We start from the raw sequence: 15,776 nt of genomic DNA on the forward strand, positions 1-15,776 counted from the left end.
CTGAGGGAGTGGCAGCCAGTCGGTCACGATGGAACCTGATGTCCTCTCTCAGAAGGACATCATTCGGTCGCTCGACACTATCATTCCGCCTTTGCAGCTGCCGCGGCCTGCACCCCAGCCATCCCACACTGCTGCCGCCCATTCTCAGGCGGTGCTGTCAGCAGCCGGGCCTTCCAGGCCCAGAGCTGTTCCAGGACGTCGTGCTAGGTCAGCTGTCCTGTCTCCCTCAGATACACAGCAGCCCTCAAGCGGCCTTGTTGCAGGCACAGAGGATCCATTGAGGAGGAGCAATAGGCGAGGGAGGGGGCTGAGGCAGAGGGGTGGGAAATGCCAGAAGACGCACTGAATAAATGTGTCCCCATGGGACACATTTGGGATGTTTCAGCATCATTTTTTGAAGGGGTGGGTGCTCCATTTTGTTTTATTGGAGGGTGTGGCATTTTTGGGGTTGTTTGAGGCATGTTTGACAAATAAAATGCTAGTTGAACCATTTCCTTCAGCCTCTGGTGTCTGACTGTTCAGTTGTGATGGAGATATGGCATAGTCGTGGCACAATGCATGGTCATTATTAGCTGCATCCTTCAGCTACCTCCATTTAAGCAAAGCTCTCCCTTCTGAACCGCCGGCGAATAGCCCTGATGCCGCCAACATTGGCACGCTGCTTCCTCCGTGGCTGCTGCTGGTCCTCGTCGGTTGCTGGAGATTCGGGGCTCCTGTTCCTCTTCACCTCTTCCTGAGATGGGCCTGTGATCCCCACTGGCAAGGCCTGAGCCTTCATGATGGCCAAGTTGTGCAGCATGCCGCACATCACAATGAGTAGCGAGACCAGTTGAGGGGAGTATTGAAGGCCGCCTCCAGAGCAGTCCAGGCATCGGAATCGCTGCTTCAGCACCCCCATTGTCTGCTTGATGATGTTGCGGGTGGCGGCATGGCTCTCATTGTAGCGTTCCTCCGGCTCTGTGGTGGGGTTGCAATGGGGGAGGGGCATTAGCCAGGTGGCCAGGCCGTATACCTTGTCCCCGAGCAGCCAACCTCGGTCTTCCCGTGGTGGCTGAAACAATCGTGGCACAGTGCTCTCCCGCAGGATAAAGGCGTCATATGCGCTTCCAGGATAGCGAGCATTGACTGCGAGGATGCATTACCAGTGGTCGCACACCAGCTGCACATTTAGGGAGTGGTATCCCTTTCGGTTTCTAAAAACCTCTGCATTCTTGAATGGTGCTCGCAAGGCCACGTGCGTGCAGCCAATTGCTCCTTGCACCCTAGGAAAGCCTACTATCCTGGCAAATCTTCATGCGTGCTCATCCTCTTTCTCCCTAGTCGTCTAGAAAATAATGAAGTCCATTCTGCATGTGTAGAATACCTGTGTAACGTCATGGATGGAGCAATGTTCTGCGAATCTGCTGTATATGTCCCCTGATGCAGCCTGGATGGAGCTGGAGTCATAGAAGGTGAGTGCCACCGTGACCTTCACTGCAACGGGCAGCGCAGTCCTGGTGCCGGTGAGGCTGCAGGTCTTCCTGCAGTAGATGGCAAATCTCTGGAACAACCTCCTTTCGGAAGCACAACATTCTGACACTCTGCTCCTCAGACAGGTCCAGGTATGAGCGTTGCCGCTGAAGAAGCTGTGGGGGTTATGGTCCCCTGCACTGACGTTGAGGGGCTCTCCTCCTTCGGCCGCTGACATAGACAACAGCCCTTCTCCGTTGATGCTGCCTTACTAGAGCATGTACAATGCGACGCTGGCGGCATAGTAATGCACCCATCAAAGTTTAGCAAATTACTTTTTGTAATGCTAAACCATTGTGTGTCTGCTGCTGCAAACTCAGAGGCTTACGCACCATGCTGTGTGTAAACGTTGCACTGACTGTGACCTCTGAGGGAAGCACTTCCTCATCCCTTTAAATAGCCACCAGTTAACGATTCTGCAAGCCTGTACCGACTGTTTTTCCAGATGTTGTTATTGCCGAGCGCTCAATGAGGCGCACACACTGAATCTAGCCACCGGAGTGCAAGTGTGGGGTTGCACCAGGATTACGTCACGATTGGAGTGATTGTCAGCAGCCAGATGCTAATAGTTGCCGCCCCCGGTGAGCCTCCAATGAATTTTCCGTCATGGCGCTAAAAGTCGCGCGCCTGGTTGCTAAGCTCTAACGCTCGCATTAACGCCCCCTCTGGCTATAGACAACCAAAAATTCAGCCCAATGTGTACTATATCATAAGAACATAGGAACAGGAGTAGGCCATTTAACCCCGTGAGCCTGTTCTGCCATTCAATTAGATCATGGCATATCTGTGACCTAACACCATATACCCGCCTTTTTCCCATTGCCTTAATACCTTTGGTTAACAAAAATCAAAATTACAGATTTAAAATTACAACTGATCTAGCATCAAATGCCATTTGCAGAAGAGAGTTCCAAACTTCTACCACCCTTTGCATGTAGAAGAGTTCACTCCTGAAAAGCCTGGCTCTAACTTCAAGGCGGAGTCACCTAGTCCTAGAGTCTCCAACCAACAGAAATAATTTCTCTCTATCAGTTCCCCTTAATACCTTGAAAACATTGATCAAATCACCCCTTAAATTCCAGGAAATACAACCCTAGTTTATGTAATCTCTCCTTATAATTTAACCCTTGGAGCCCAAGTATCATGCGCAACTCCTCAGATAACGAGGTAGACAGTGCCTGCATGCGGCAATACATGGACAACATTCAGGCTTGGCCTGATAAGCGGCAAGTAACATTTAAGAACATAAGAAATAGGAGCAGGAGTAGGCCATTTGGCCCCTCGAGCCTGCTCTGTCATTTAATAAGATCATGGCTGATCTGATCATGGACTCAGCTCCACTTGCCTGCCCGCTTCCTATAACCCTTTGTTCTCTTATCGCTCAAAAATCTGTCTATCTCTGCCTTAAATATATTCAATTACCCAACCTCCACAGCTCTCTTGCAAAGAATTCCATAGATTTACAACCCTCTGAGAAAGGAAATTCCTCCTCATCTCAGTTTTAAATGGGCGGCCCTTTATTCTGAGACTATGCCCCTTAGTTTTAGTTTCCCCTATGTGGAAATATCCTCTCTACATCCACCTTGTCGAGCCCCCTCGTTATCTTATATTCGTGCCAGACAATGACCATCTCCAACAAGAGAGTCTAGTCACCTCTCCTTGACATTCAACGGCATTATCATCACCGAATCCCCTCCATCAACTTCCTGGGGGTCACGATTGACCAGAACTACTGTGGCTACAGGAGCAAATCAAAGGCTAGGTATTCTGCGGTGAGTGACTCACCTCCTGACTCCCCAAAGCCTTTCTACATTCTACAAGGCAAAAGTCAGGAGTGTAATTGAATACTCTACACTTGCCTGGATGAGTGCAGCTCCAACAACATTGAAGATGCTCGGCGCTTGAGGATAAAGTAACCCACTTGATTGGCACCCCATCTACCACCTTAAACATTCACTCCCTCCACCAGAAGCGCACCGTGGCTGCAGTCTGTACCGTCTACAAAGTGCACTGCAGTAATTCACCACAGTTTCTTTGACAGCACTTCCAAACCCATGACTTCTACCACCTAAAGCGACAAGGGAAGCAGGCGCATGGGAACACCATCATCTGCAATTCATACACCATCCTGACTTGAACATATATTGCCGCTGCGTCAAAATCCTGAAACTCCCTCCTTAACAGCAATGTGGGAGTACCTTCATCACAAGGATTGCCGCGGTTCAAGAAGCCGGTTCACCACCACCTTCTCACGGGCAATTAGGGATGGGCAATAAATGCTGGCCTTGCCAGTGATGCCTACATTCCATGAATGAATAAATAAAAAATAAAATTCTGGTATCTGTGCTGCACTCCATCCAAAGCCAATATATCCGTCCTAAGGTGTGGTGCCCAGAACAGAACACAGTGCTCCAGGTGTGGTCCAATTAGGGCTTTGTATAGCTGTAGCATAACTTCTACCCCCTTGTATTCTAGTCATTTAGATATAAAGGCAGCTTTCCATTAGCCTTTTTAATTATTTTCTGTACTTGTCCATGATATTTTAACTATCTATGTACATGGACCCCCAAGTCTCGTTGGACCTCTAGCTTTTCACCATTTAGGAAGTACTCTGATCTATCCTTTTTAGGTCCAAAGTGGATGACCTCACACTTGCTTATATTGAAATCCGTTTGGCACAGTTTTCCCATTCACTTAATCTATTAATATCACTTTTTAATTTTATGCTTCCACTTAACACTGCTTACAATACCATCTATCTTTGTGGCATCGGCAAACTTGGATATGTGGCTCTGTATCCCATCATCTAAGTCGTTAATAAATACGGTGAATAGTTGAGGCTCTAACACAGATCCCTGTGGAACATCACTAGTGACATAGGGCCTTACAACATCCACTTGGGATGTCACTTCCTCAAAAAAGTCAAATGTTTTGGTCAGATAGTATCTACCCCTTCTGAACTGAAATTGGCTGCCAATTACAACAATGACTACTCTCTAAAAGTACTTCATTGGCTGTAAAGTGCTTTGAGACATCCGGTGGTCATGAAAGGCGCTATAGAAATGCAAGTCTTTCTTTCTTTACTAGGTTATTTTTGTACAGGTTCACTTCAGCTCTGTTTCTAATGATCGATTCCATTATTTTGTCAACTACTGATGTAAAGCCAATGGTTTTTTAGTTACCCAGGTTTATTTTATTGCCTTTTTTATAAATAGTTACTAAAATAAATAGCTGTATTTTTTTCCCAATCCATTGAAATCTCCCAGTATTCAATTACCCGGATTTTGTGGTCAGCAGCAAAGGAACGGAGCTTGCTATTCCCCTCGCTTACAACGGTCTACAGTTTTCACAGGCTTTAGAGTGCAGAGTTGCTCTTATCCAGCGTCTGTTTCAGCACAGCACCCTCTACAGGGCACGTGACGTCTGTGAGCAGAGCAAGAAACAGCGAGATTCTTCAACCGATCAGATTGAAGAATCCTCACTGAAACTTGCAGAGTCTAAACCAGAAACTGTAAAACAGGTAATATAAATTAGATTTAAATGATGTACAGCAAGGGAAATAAAGATTGGGAAATACACGAGATTAAGGGATACCGGCAGACAGAAAAAGTAAAAACAAATTATTTAAAATAAAATCTCCGACACTAATTTTCTCCTGAGGAATTGGGACACCACATTTGTAAAATTAAATGTTATGGGCCAGAATGATGGTCCAGTATTAATTATCATGCCATTAAAAACTCACTTACTTCTGAATGCACCAACCCTAACTTTTTCATCCGCTTTTAGTGCAGAACTAGTGGGCAAGTACCCCAAGTTCATGCCGTTGGATTCATTTCAGTGCCGAATCTATCGGCGAGGACTGCAACAGTGTACCCTGCGGAGTATCTCCTATAACAACTTCCGGATTTGCGCGTTTAACTGCACATGTGCGGATGCCAGAAGTTGCTGCCCTATTTACCCCATAATAACGGTGAGCATTATTAACCTCAACCGTATTATCAAAAAATTTGGTCCATTGACTTGAGTACATAAGGGGTATGAAAGACTCAAAAACCACAACTGACAACTGTTTCATGAGTAGAATTACACCTGTGATAATGGCAATGTGTTTTGTTCTGTTGTTTGTTCTGCTGGCTCAATCTGGAACACATGGGATGGCACCGGTTGTAAAATAATAATAAACTCCCTTTGTTTCTATTTCCACAGTACTTAATCAACATATTCCTGAGCTGCAGAATTGACACCAATAACCAGTGAATGGAATTTTAGGACTGCCTACATAGTCATTGCATTGGCTTTGTTTCATTGCACATATGGAAAAGACACCAGTCATCGTTTCTAAGAGAATCCCCATCTCGTATATCTGGACAACCCCACCTTTCCAGATAAAGAAAGCTTTACGATGAAAAAAATGTTTTTCTTTCTTCTCATTCCAGTGCACAATTCAGCTATTTCCTTCTGTCCTACTAATGCAAATAATAGTTACTACATCTAGGACAATACTTACGGAAAAGCAGGCCGAAGATGAAGTGTGCTGACCTCATGTCGCTTAATCCAGGAAGAACAGTTTCCTCAGTTGTTATGCAACCTTTGGTTGCATTTTACAGTAAACTTTGAACGATCTTGTGTGTGGAAATGTCATGTGAAGAAGTGAATTGCAGTAGTTAAACAGTAATGACATTAGTAACACATTAAAACTTTTCTAACTCTTTTTCTCTTTCATCTTCCTCTTTTGAAGGCCTCAATTCATAATAAAATATAGTTTCACGGGTGCAAGCAGCCTTCTCATATGACACATAACTGGCGATAATATGACTTTTCGTGCAATGGATGCTGGTGATGGGCAATAGAACATTTGCCATTTCAGGTGTCCCAGGTCCCCCCACTGCCAGCAGCAAGCACTCCCAGGTCATGGGGAATGTATAGTTCCCTCAGCTCTACACCAACTGCAGAAGTTCACCTTCTGCTGCACCAGTGTAACGTTATTCCATTTCCCAGACTGGCCATCCTGTGATTCTCTGAGTGAGATTCCCAATTTAGTAGCCAATGAGTCTTGTGTTGAAGCTCCCTCACCACTGGGAACTGGACTAAGACTGCCCAAACTGATATAACATAGGATCATTATAAACAGCAGAGGAGATTTGCATCCCACTTGTCTAGGTTGGATTCAAATCCACACCTCAGAGATGAAAGACCAGTCCCCAAGTGGCTGTTTCACATACCTGGCTCCAAACAATGATTGTTGGCAAGCTATTCAACTGTGGGGCAATAATAGCAAACCCTGATCCTGCCCTCACTCAAATGCACAAACATGTATTTCCAGCAAAGGTTACTAGATAGTGAGCAATGTAACTATGTAACTACTGACTCAGGAAATCGCCATCCTTTGGGTGCTCTGCAGCTCCAAAGATTTTAACATTATCTGAAGCATGTAAACATTTGACACACTCTTTTGATTCAGTTTATAATTAGGGCCCAATTTGTCTTTCACATGTCCTCCATTAGCCATTAGCAGGGACCCAGTCCTTCACAATTTCCTCCTCAGTTTCCTTGCTGTGTTTCATCTCTATAAATCTTTACTCCAGCAAACCAGTTTACTCTCATCATAGCTTAAGATAGCCTCGACTCAATCATCTTCTGCACTTGAACTTTATCCCATTTGTGGGCCTTTAGTAGGGTGCCCAGAAATGTCATAAGGTGCTATAAATGTGACTTTATCAGTGTTAAAATAATCCGCGATGACATAATAAATGTCCTCAAACTGTATCTCTGTACTTATTGAGCCCTGCTAGAATATCTTCCCATATTGACTGGATGTTTCCAATGATTGGTCAACGATCACAGCAAAATCCCTTTTCCACATTTGCTAATGGCCACCCATCAGTTTATATCTATGTTCCATGTCTGCTGTACCAACATTCAACACATTACAATTAACCATATTAAAATCCATAGGCCATTCCTTAACTCATCCATTTACTTTGTCCAACTACCTTTAAATCTTCTTTTCACTGGCTACCTGGTCACATAACTTAGTGTTATCAAATTTGATGGTGATATTATTAAGTACTCTATAAAATTTATGAATAGTGTAAGCCTTATCCATGACTTTATGCTGAACTGACAGTCTGTCAACACAGAGATTGGGGGAAGTGGTGCAAGCTGGGTATTTCCACGCTACATATGGGAGCTGATACATGCCTACTATGATTCCTATATTTATGGAGCTCCTAAAAATATTAACCAGAGCCTCATTTATGTCCTTAAGAATTCTAGAATATATTATATCTGGTCCATGCCAATAAGGTTACATAATTCAGCCACAGTCTCCAAGTCAGTTATTTTTAGAAGTTGCCTATTTATTTAATATTTAAGGTTTATTAAATTACATTAGAGTTACTAATTCTATAAGGCCCATCGAGAAAATATTTTGTAATATGTAAATGTGTTATATATTATCTGGGTCTTCATAGGACTTTGAATTTAATTTATAGGTGATCGTGTGTCACCAACTGAAAACTTCAGTAATTCACTTTACTCTTCAAAGTCACAGTGGGGAATGTAAATCCTCCTCACTGCAAGTGTGCAGTGGACAGGTTGGGCCGAATCTGGCATGGACTGGTTGGATCGAATGGCCTGTTTCTGTGCCATATATCCTATGTAAAAGTTGGTCACATTTGTAGATAACACTGAGTGGATGGCAGTCAAATCTGATGAAACATCCAAGAAGTATCCAGTCAAATTTTGCAAGTCAACAGAAATATGGCTGATGAAATTCAAAACAAGGGGTTACATGTTGAGAAAAAAAACATGAGGACATACTTACTGAATAAGGTCAAACTAACTTGGACAGACTGAAAGGGATCTGGAAGGGACAGTAGACTCAATGCTTACCAGATCCCATATTGCAAAGCAACAGCCAACAAAGCAAACCAAATGCCGAGCTTCATTGCTAAAATATAGGCCCGAGGTCATCATGTTGCATGTTGAATAGAATGCTCAGTTCATTTAACTGAGACACAAAAGAGACAGATGTGAAGAAAAGAAGGGCAATGAAGCTGATCCCTAGTGTCAGAGGAGTGAGCGATAAGGAATAGTTCGAAAAACACTTTGCAGCCTAGAAAGGAGAGAGAAGGGTGGGGGAGGGGGTCGGGGAGTTGGGTGAAGAAGGAGGAGGCTACTTTCTAGAGGTATCCAAGACCCTAAGCGGAATAAAAAAGGTTAATTTGGAAAATAATTTCAAGTTCAACCATGTCTGCAGGTCATGGGGATATCATAGAATCATAGAATTATATAACACAGGAGGCCATTTGGCTCATCGTGTCTGTGCTGGATCTTTGGAAGAGCTATCCAATTAGTCCCACTGCACTGTTCCTTCCTGAAGTGGGACTAAGCTAACATTATAATAGCAATGCTTGAATTGTTAGTAAAGTGCATCTTTGAAATAAAGGCTGTAGATGGTAATGGCTCTTCACTTAGGCATGATGGGATACTTCACCAAGGATATCTTTAGAGATAGCTAGCTCATTTAGAAGCGTGGAAAAATAGTTATTTAGAATCTTGGGAAATTTCTCATTGTTATGTTCAGAACAAGAAGATGGGGAGTGTTATATATGTAAACTTGTATTTACACTGTACAGCCACCAGAGGGCTCATCCCCTGGAGTTCCAAGGGAGCCCATAATCCCTTGGCAGCGCAGGTATTTAAGGAGGCTTCACAAGTTGGAGAGGCACTCTGGAGACCTACAATAAAAGACTAAGGTCACACTTTACTTTGAGCTCACAGTGTTCAGTATGACTATTTCTCCATACACAACAACTGGCGATGAGATACAGATAGCGAACCCAAAGATGCAGAGAACATTGGGCATCCTGGAGAAATTCTCGGAGGGTGATGATTGAGAAATTTTTGTGGAGCGACTCGACCAATACTTCATGGTCACAACGAGCTAGATGGGAAAGAGCGCTGCCAAATGTAGAGCGATCCTCCTCACCATCTGTGGGGCACCAACGTATGGCCTCATAAAGAATCTGCTCACTCCAGCGAAACCCACGGAGAAATTGCACGACGATTTGTGCACACTGGTCCGAGAGCATTTGAACCCGAAGGAAAGCGTTCTGATGGCGAGGTACCGGTTCTACACCTACAAAAGGTCTGAAGGCCAGGAAGTGGCGAGTTATGTCGCCGAGCTAAGACGCCTTGCAGGACATTGCGAATTTGAAGGACATTTGGAGCAGATGCTCAGAGACTTTTTCGTACTTGGCATTGGCCACAAAACCATACTTCGCAAACTTTTGATTGTAGAGACCCCAACCTTGAGTAAGGCCATAGTGATAGCCCAGGCGTTCATTGCCACCAGTGACAATACGAAGCAAATCTCTCAGCACACAAGTGCTGCTACAAGTACTGTGAACAAAGTGATGTTGTTTTCGAATCGTAACGTACAGGGCAGGTCACATGTCTGCAGCTGCACGTCCACAGATGACTCAGAGTCCACCATCAAGGGTGATGAATGCAAGGCCATTAACACCTTGTTGGCGCTGCGGGGGTGATCATCGTTTCCATTCATGCTGATTCAAAGAGTACGTTTGCAAGGGCTGTGAACAATAGGACACCTCCAACGAGTGTGCAGATGAGCTGCAAAGTGTGTTAAACCTGCAAACCACCATGTTGCAGAGGAGGACAGATCCACGGAGGATCACGATGAACCAGAGCCTCAGATCGAGGAGGCAGAGGTACATGGCGTGCACACATTCACCATGAATTGTCCCCCGATAATGCTGAATGTTGAACTAAATGGACTCCCGGTGTCAATGGAGCTGGACACGGGCATGAGCCAGTCCATCATGAGCAAAAAGACTTTCAAAAGGTTGTGGTGCAACAAGGCCTCAAGGCCAGTCTTAACACCAGTTCGCACGAAACTAAGAACTTACACAAAAGAACTGATTGCTGTAATTGGCAGTGCTACCGTAAAGGTCTCCTACAATGGAGCGGTGCACAAGCTACCACTCTGGGTGGTACCGGGCGATGGTCCCCCGCTGCTCGGCAGGAGTTGGCTGGGAAAGATACGCTGGAACTGGGACGACGTCCGAGTGCTATCGCCCGCTGACGACACTTCGTGTGCCCAGGTCTTAAACAAATTTCCTTTGCTGTTCGAACCAGGCATCAGGAAATTTCAAGGAGCAAAAGTGCAGATCCACCTAATTCCGGGGGCGCGAACCATCCATCACAAGGCGAGAGCAGTACCGTACATGGTGAGAGAAAGGGTAGAGATCGAGCTAGACCGGCTGCAAAGAGAGGGCATAATTTCCTCGATCGAGTTCAATGAGTGGGCCAGTCCTATTGTCCCAGTCCTCAAGGGAGACGGCACCGTCAGAATCTGTGGCGATTACAAAGTAACTATCAATCGTTTCTCCCTGCAGGACCAATACCTACTGCCAAAGGCCGACAATCTCTTTGCAACACTGGCGGGAGGAAAGACGTTCACGAAGCTGGATCTGACTTCAGCCTAAATGACGCAGGAACTGGAGGAATCATCGAAGGCTCTCACCTGCGTCAACACGCACAAAGGTCTTTTTGTTTATAACAGATGCCCATTTGGAATCCGATCGGCAGCAGCGATATTCCAGAGAAACATGGAAAGCTTACTGAAGTCGATTTGTGTTTTTCTGGTACCTGAAGTGGAGTTCCTGGGAAGGAGAATTGCAGCGGATGGCATCAAGCCCACCAACGCGAAGACGGAAGCAATCGACAACGCACCGAGGCCACAGAACATGATGGAGCTGCGGTCGTTTCTGGGACTCCTGAACTACTTTGGTAACTTCTTATCAGGTCTCAGCACACTGTTAGAACCACTGCATGTCTTACTATGAAAAGGGGACGAATGGGTTTGGGGCAAAAGCCAAGAAAATGCCTTTGTAAAAGCGAGAAAATTGTTATGCTCAAACAAATTGCTTGTGTTGTATGATCCATGTAAGCGCTTGGTACTAGCATGTGATGCGTCGTCATATGGCATCGGGTGTGTATTGCAACAAGCTAATGATTTCGGGAAACTGCAACCGGTTGCTTATGCATCCAGGAGTCTGTCTAAGGCTGAGAGAGCCTACAGCATGATTGAGAACGAAGCGTTAGCGTGTGTCTATGGGGTAAAGAAAATGCATGAATACCTGTTTGGGCTAAAATTCGAATTGGAAACTGACCATAAGCCACACATATCCCTGTTTTCCGAGAGTGAAGGGATAAATACCAACTTAACGGCCCGCATCCAGAGATGGGTGCTCACATTGTTCGCATACAACTGTGCCATCCGCCACAGGCCAGGCACAGAAAACTGCGCCGATGCTCTCAGTAGGCTGCCATTGCCCACCACGGGGTGGAAATGGCACAGCCCGCAGATCTAGCCATGTTTATGGAAGTATTTGAGAGTGAGCAATCACCCATCACTGCCCGGCAGATCAAAACCTGGACAAGCCAGGACCCCTTATTATCTCAAATCAAAAGCTGTGTGCTTCACGGGAGCTGGTCCAGTGCCCCATTGGAAATGCAAGAAGAGATAAAGCCGTTCCAGCAGCGCAAAGATGAAATGTCTGTACAGGCAGATTGCCTTCTGAAGGGCAATCGAGTAGTGATCTCCAAGGAGGGCAGAAAAACCTTCATCAATGACCTCCACAGTACTCACCCAGGCATCATAATGATGAAAGCGATAGCCAGAGCCCACGTGTGGTGGCCCGGTATCGTCCTGAGGGCATGGATTTGGGAGGCTACAACATGTTCAAGGACTTTGGAGAGGAAAGGGAGGTTGGAGATGGGGTGGTAGTTTGCAAGGATGGACAGGTCAAGAGTTGTGTTTTTGAGGAGAGGGGTAATGACAGCAGATTTGAGGGAGAGGGGACAGTACCCAAGGAGAGAGAACCGTTAACAATGTCAACTAATATGGAACCAGAAAAGGAAGTTAGGTGGTCAGCAGTTTGGTGGGAATAGGGTCAAGGGAGTAGGAAGTGGGTCTCATGGACAAGAAGAGCTCGGAGAGGTCATGAGGGGCAATCACTGAGAAACTAGAGAAAGATGTGAGGTCAGAGCTAGGGCAGGGAGATCCTTAGAGGAAGTTTGGCCTGGTGGGCTAGGGGAAAGAGGGGAAGTGGCAGAGACAGCTGAATAGGATGGTCTCAATCTTTGATACAAAGAAGTCAATGAGCACCTCACACTTATTGTCGGAGGTGGAGACTGGGGAGAGGGGTTTTAGAAGATGGCTAGCAGTGGAGAATAGAAGCCAGGGTTTATCTTTGCATTCCAGAATGATTCTGGAATAGTGAGCAATTTTGGTCATCAAGAGCAGGTGACACTAGTGCTTTAGCTGGTCTTACTTAGGTTATCAAGCTGCCAAGTAGCATTAGTAAACATACGGATATTAAAGCTGAATTAAATAATAATCATGGCCAACTTGCCTTTTTGGCATCTTTGATTTTGCTGAAGGTTCTGGATTTAGCAATCGTGATCACTACACACTTTGGTGTATGGCAAACTTTTAAGATTAGCTAAATAAGTTTGGGGTGCAATTTGCTCACGAGTGTAACTTATCCAGCAAGAAGCCCTCAATGTTATCAGACAGGTAAGAGAACACATAGGATGTAATCAGCTGTCTGAGGGCGGTGCCTGTTTGGTGAGTTTTCTTTAAAAAAAAATTCTTATCAAATTACAATGTAATGTAAATAATTTACTTTCTAATGTAAAAGTAGCATTTGGTCCACTGCAGTAGCCGTACACTGATCAGAGCAGCTATCTTGAATCTAAGGCGGATTTCATGAGTATTGTTGTCACAGTTCCAGGAAATCACCTGTTGAGCCAATATTGCTGTCCTTTAAATTTGTAACTGCAAAAGGTCCAAAAGACACATTCATCAATACCAGGGCACTGATCATATTATTAGATCACATGCAGGGTCAGCTGTTGTTATTTTTATGTTGAAATATTCTTGTCCAGCACAATATCAAGTTAGAATCAAATTGGCATGCCTGACCAAATATTCATTCTACAGGTGATTTCCTAGAAGTGTGCCAACAATGCTCATGAAATCTGGCCGAGATGCAAGATAGCTGCTCTGATCACTGTACGGTTACTACAATGAACCAGCCCAATGCTCATGTTGTATTAGAAAGTATATTCTTTACATTTTCTTTTCTTCTACCCAGCAGTTTATTACGAGGAAAACACAGAAAATGTACAAGAAAGCACCCCACTGGGGAGAGTTTGAACTGCATTTCACGTATGGAAGACCTGGTTAATTCACCACTGAATGTGGCATTTAAGTGGTGTACAGTATTTTCCACTACTGAAATAAAAACAACACATTCTTGGCAATGTTCCCTCTCATTTTTTTTCATTCGTGTGGGGTAATTTAAATTTGCTGCATGGCCACGCATGCGTGGTATCTTTTCCAGCGGCAACAGCTTGTGAGCGGCCTGGGCAGGACCTCTCGATCGATGCGCGGCTGCACTCCTGTCATCATCATCATTAGGCAGTCCCTCGGAATCGAGGAAGACTTGCTTCACTCTTAACATGAGTTCTTAGGTGGCTGTACAATCCAATACGAGAACCACAGTCTCCATCACATGTGGGACAGATAGTCGTTGAGAGAAGGGGTGGATGGGACTGGTTTGCCACACGATATTTCCGCTGCCTGTGCTTGATTTCTACACGCTCTCGGCGACGAGAGTCGAAGTGCTCAGCACCCTCCCGGATGCACTTCCTCCACTTAGGGCGGTCTTTGGCCAGGGACTCCCAGGTGTTGCACTTTATCGGAGAGGCTTTGAGGGTGTCCTTGTAATGTTTCCACTGCCCACCTTTGGCTCATTTTCCGTGAAGGACTTCCGAGTAGAGTGCTTGCTTTGGGAGTCTCGTGTCTGGCATGTGTACTATGTGGCCTGACCAAGTGCAGTCAGTGCTTCAATCCTGGGGATGTTGGCCTGGTCGATGACACTAATGTGGTGTGTCTGACCTCCCAGGGGATTTGTAGGATCTTGCGGAGACATCATTGGTGGTATTTCTCCAGCGACTTGAGGTGTCTACTGTACATGGTCCATATTTCTGAGCCATACAGGAGGGCGGGTATTACTACAGCCCTGTAGACCATGAGCTTGGTGACAGTTTTGAGGGCCTGGTCTTTAAATACTCTTTTCCTCAGGCGGCCGAAGGCACTGAAGGTGGTGTTGGATCTCGTCATCAATGTCTGCTCCTGTTGATAGGAGGCTCCCGAGATAAGGGAAGTGGTCCACATTGTCCAGGGCCGTGCCGTGGATCTTGATAACTGGGGTGGGGGGGGGGGCAGTGCTGAGCGGCGAGGACAGGCTGGTGGAGGACCTTTATCTTACTGATGTTTAGCGTAAAGCCCATGCTTTCGTACGCCTCAATAAATACGTCGACTATGTCCTGGAGTTCAGCCTCTGTGTGTGCACAGACGCAGACGTCGTCCTCGTACTGTAGCTCGACGACAGAGGTTGGGGTGGTCTTGGACCTAGCCTGGAGACGGCGAAGGTTGAACAGGTTCCCACTGATTCTGTAGTTTAGTTCTACTCCAGCAGGGAGCTTGTTGACTGTGAGGTGGAGCATGGCAGTGAGGAAGATTGAGAAGAGAGTTGGGGCGATGACGCAGCCCTGCTTCATCCCAGTCCAGACGTGGATTAGGTCTGTGATGGATCTGTTGGTAAGGATCACGCTTGCATGTCATCGTAGAGCAGGCAGAGGATGGTGATGAACTTTTGGGGGCATCCGAAACGGAGGAGGGCGCTCCATAGACCCTCACAGTTGACAGTGTCAAAGGTCTTTGTAAGGTCGAAGAAGGCCATGTATAAGGGTTGGTGCTGTTCCCTGCATTTTTCCTGCAGCTGTCACGCTGCAAAAATCATGTCCGTTGTGCCCCATAGGAGACGAAATCTGCACCCCAACTCCGGGAGGAGCTCCTCGGCCACAGGGAGAAGATGGTTGAGGAGGACTCTAGCGACGACTTTCCCAGTGGCTGATAGCAGGGAGATTCCTCTGTAGTTGCTGCAGTCGGACTTGTCCCCTTTTTTAAAGATGGTCACGATCACTGCATCTCTGAGATCTCCCGGCATGCTCTCCTCTCTTCAGATGAGAGAGCTGAGGTCATGTATTCGCGCCAGCAGTGCACCTTAGGGGAACGTTGATTCTTCACCATATTAACTAATGCGAGGCTTTCTAATTCAAGGTATTTGTAATCCATTAAACAGTGAGGGGTGGAGTTTTTGCTT

This window comes from Pristiophorus japonicus, chromosome 4 (assembly GCF_044704955.1).
Source record: "Pristiophorus japonicus isolate sPriJap1 chromosome 4, sPriJap1.hap1, whole genome shotgun sequence".
Lineage (NCBI taxonomy): Eukaryota > Metazoa > Chordata > Chondrichthyes > Pristiophoridae > Pristiophorus > Pristiophorus japonicus.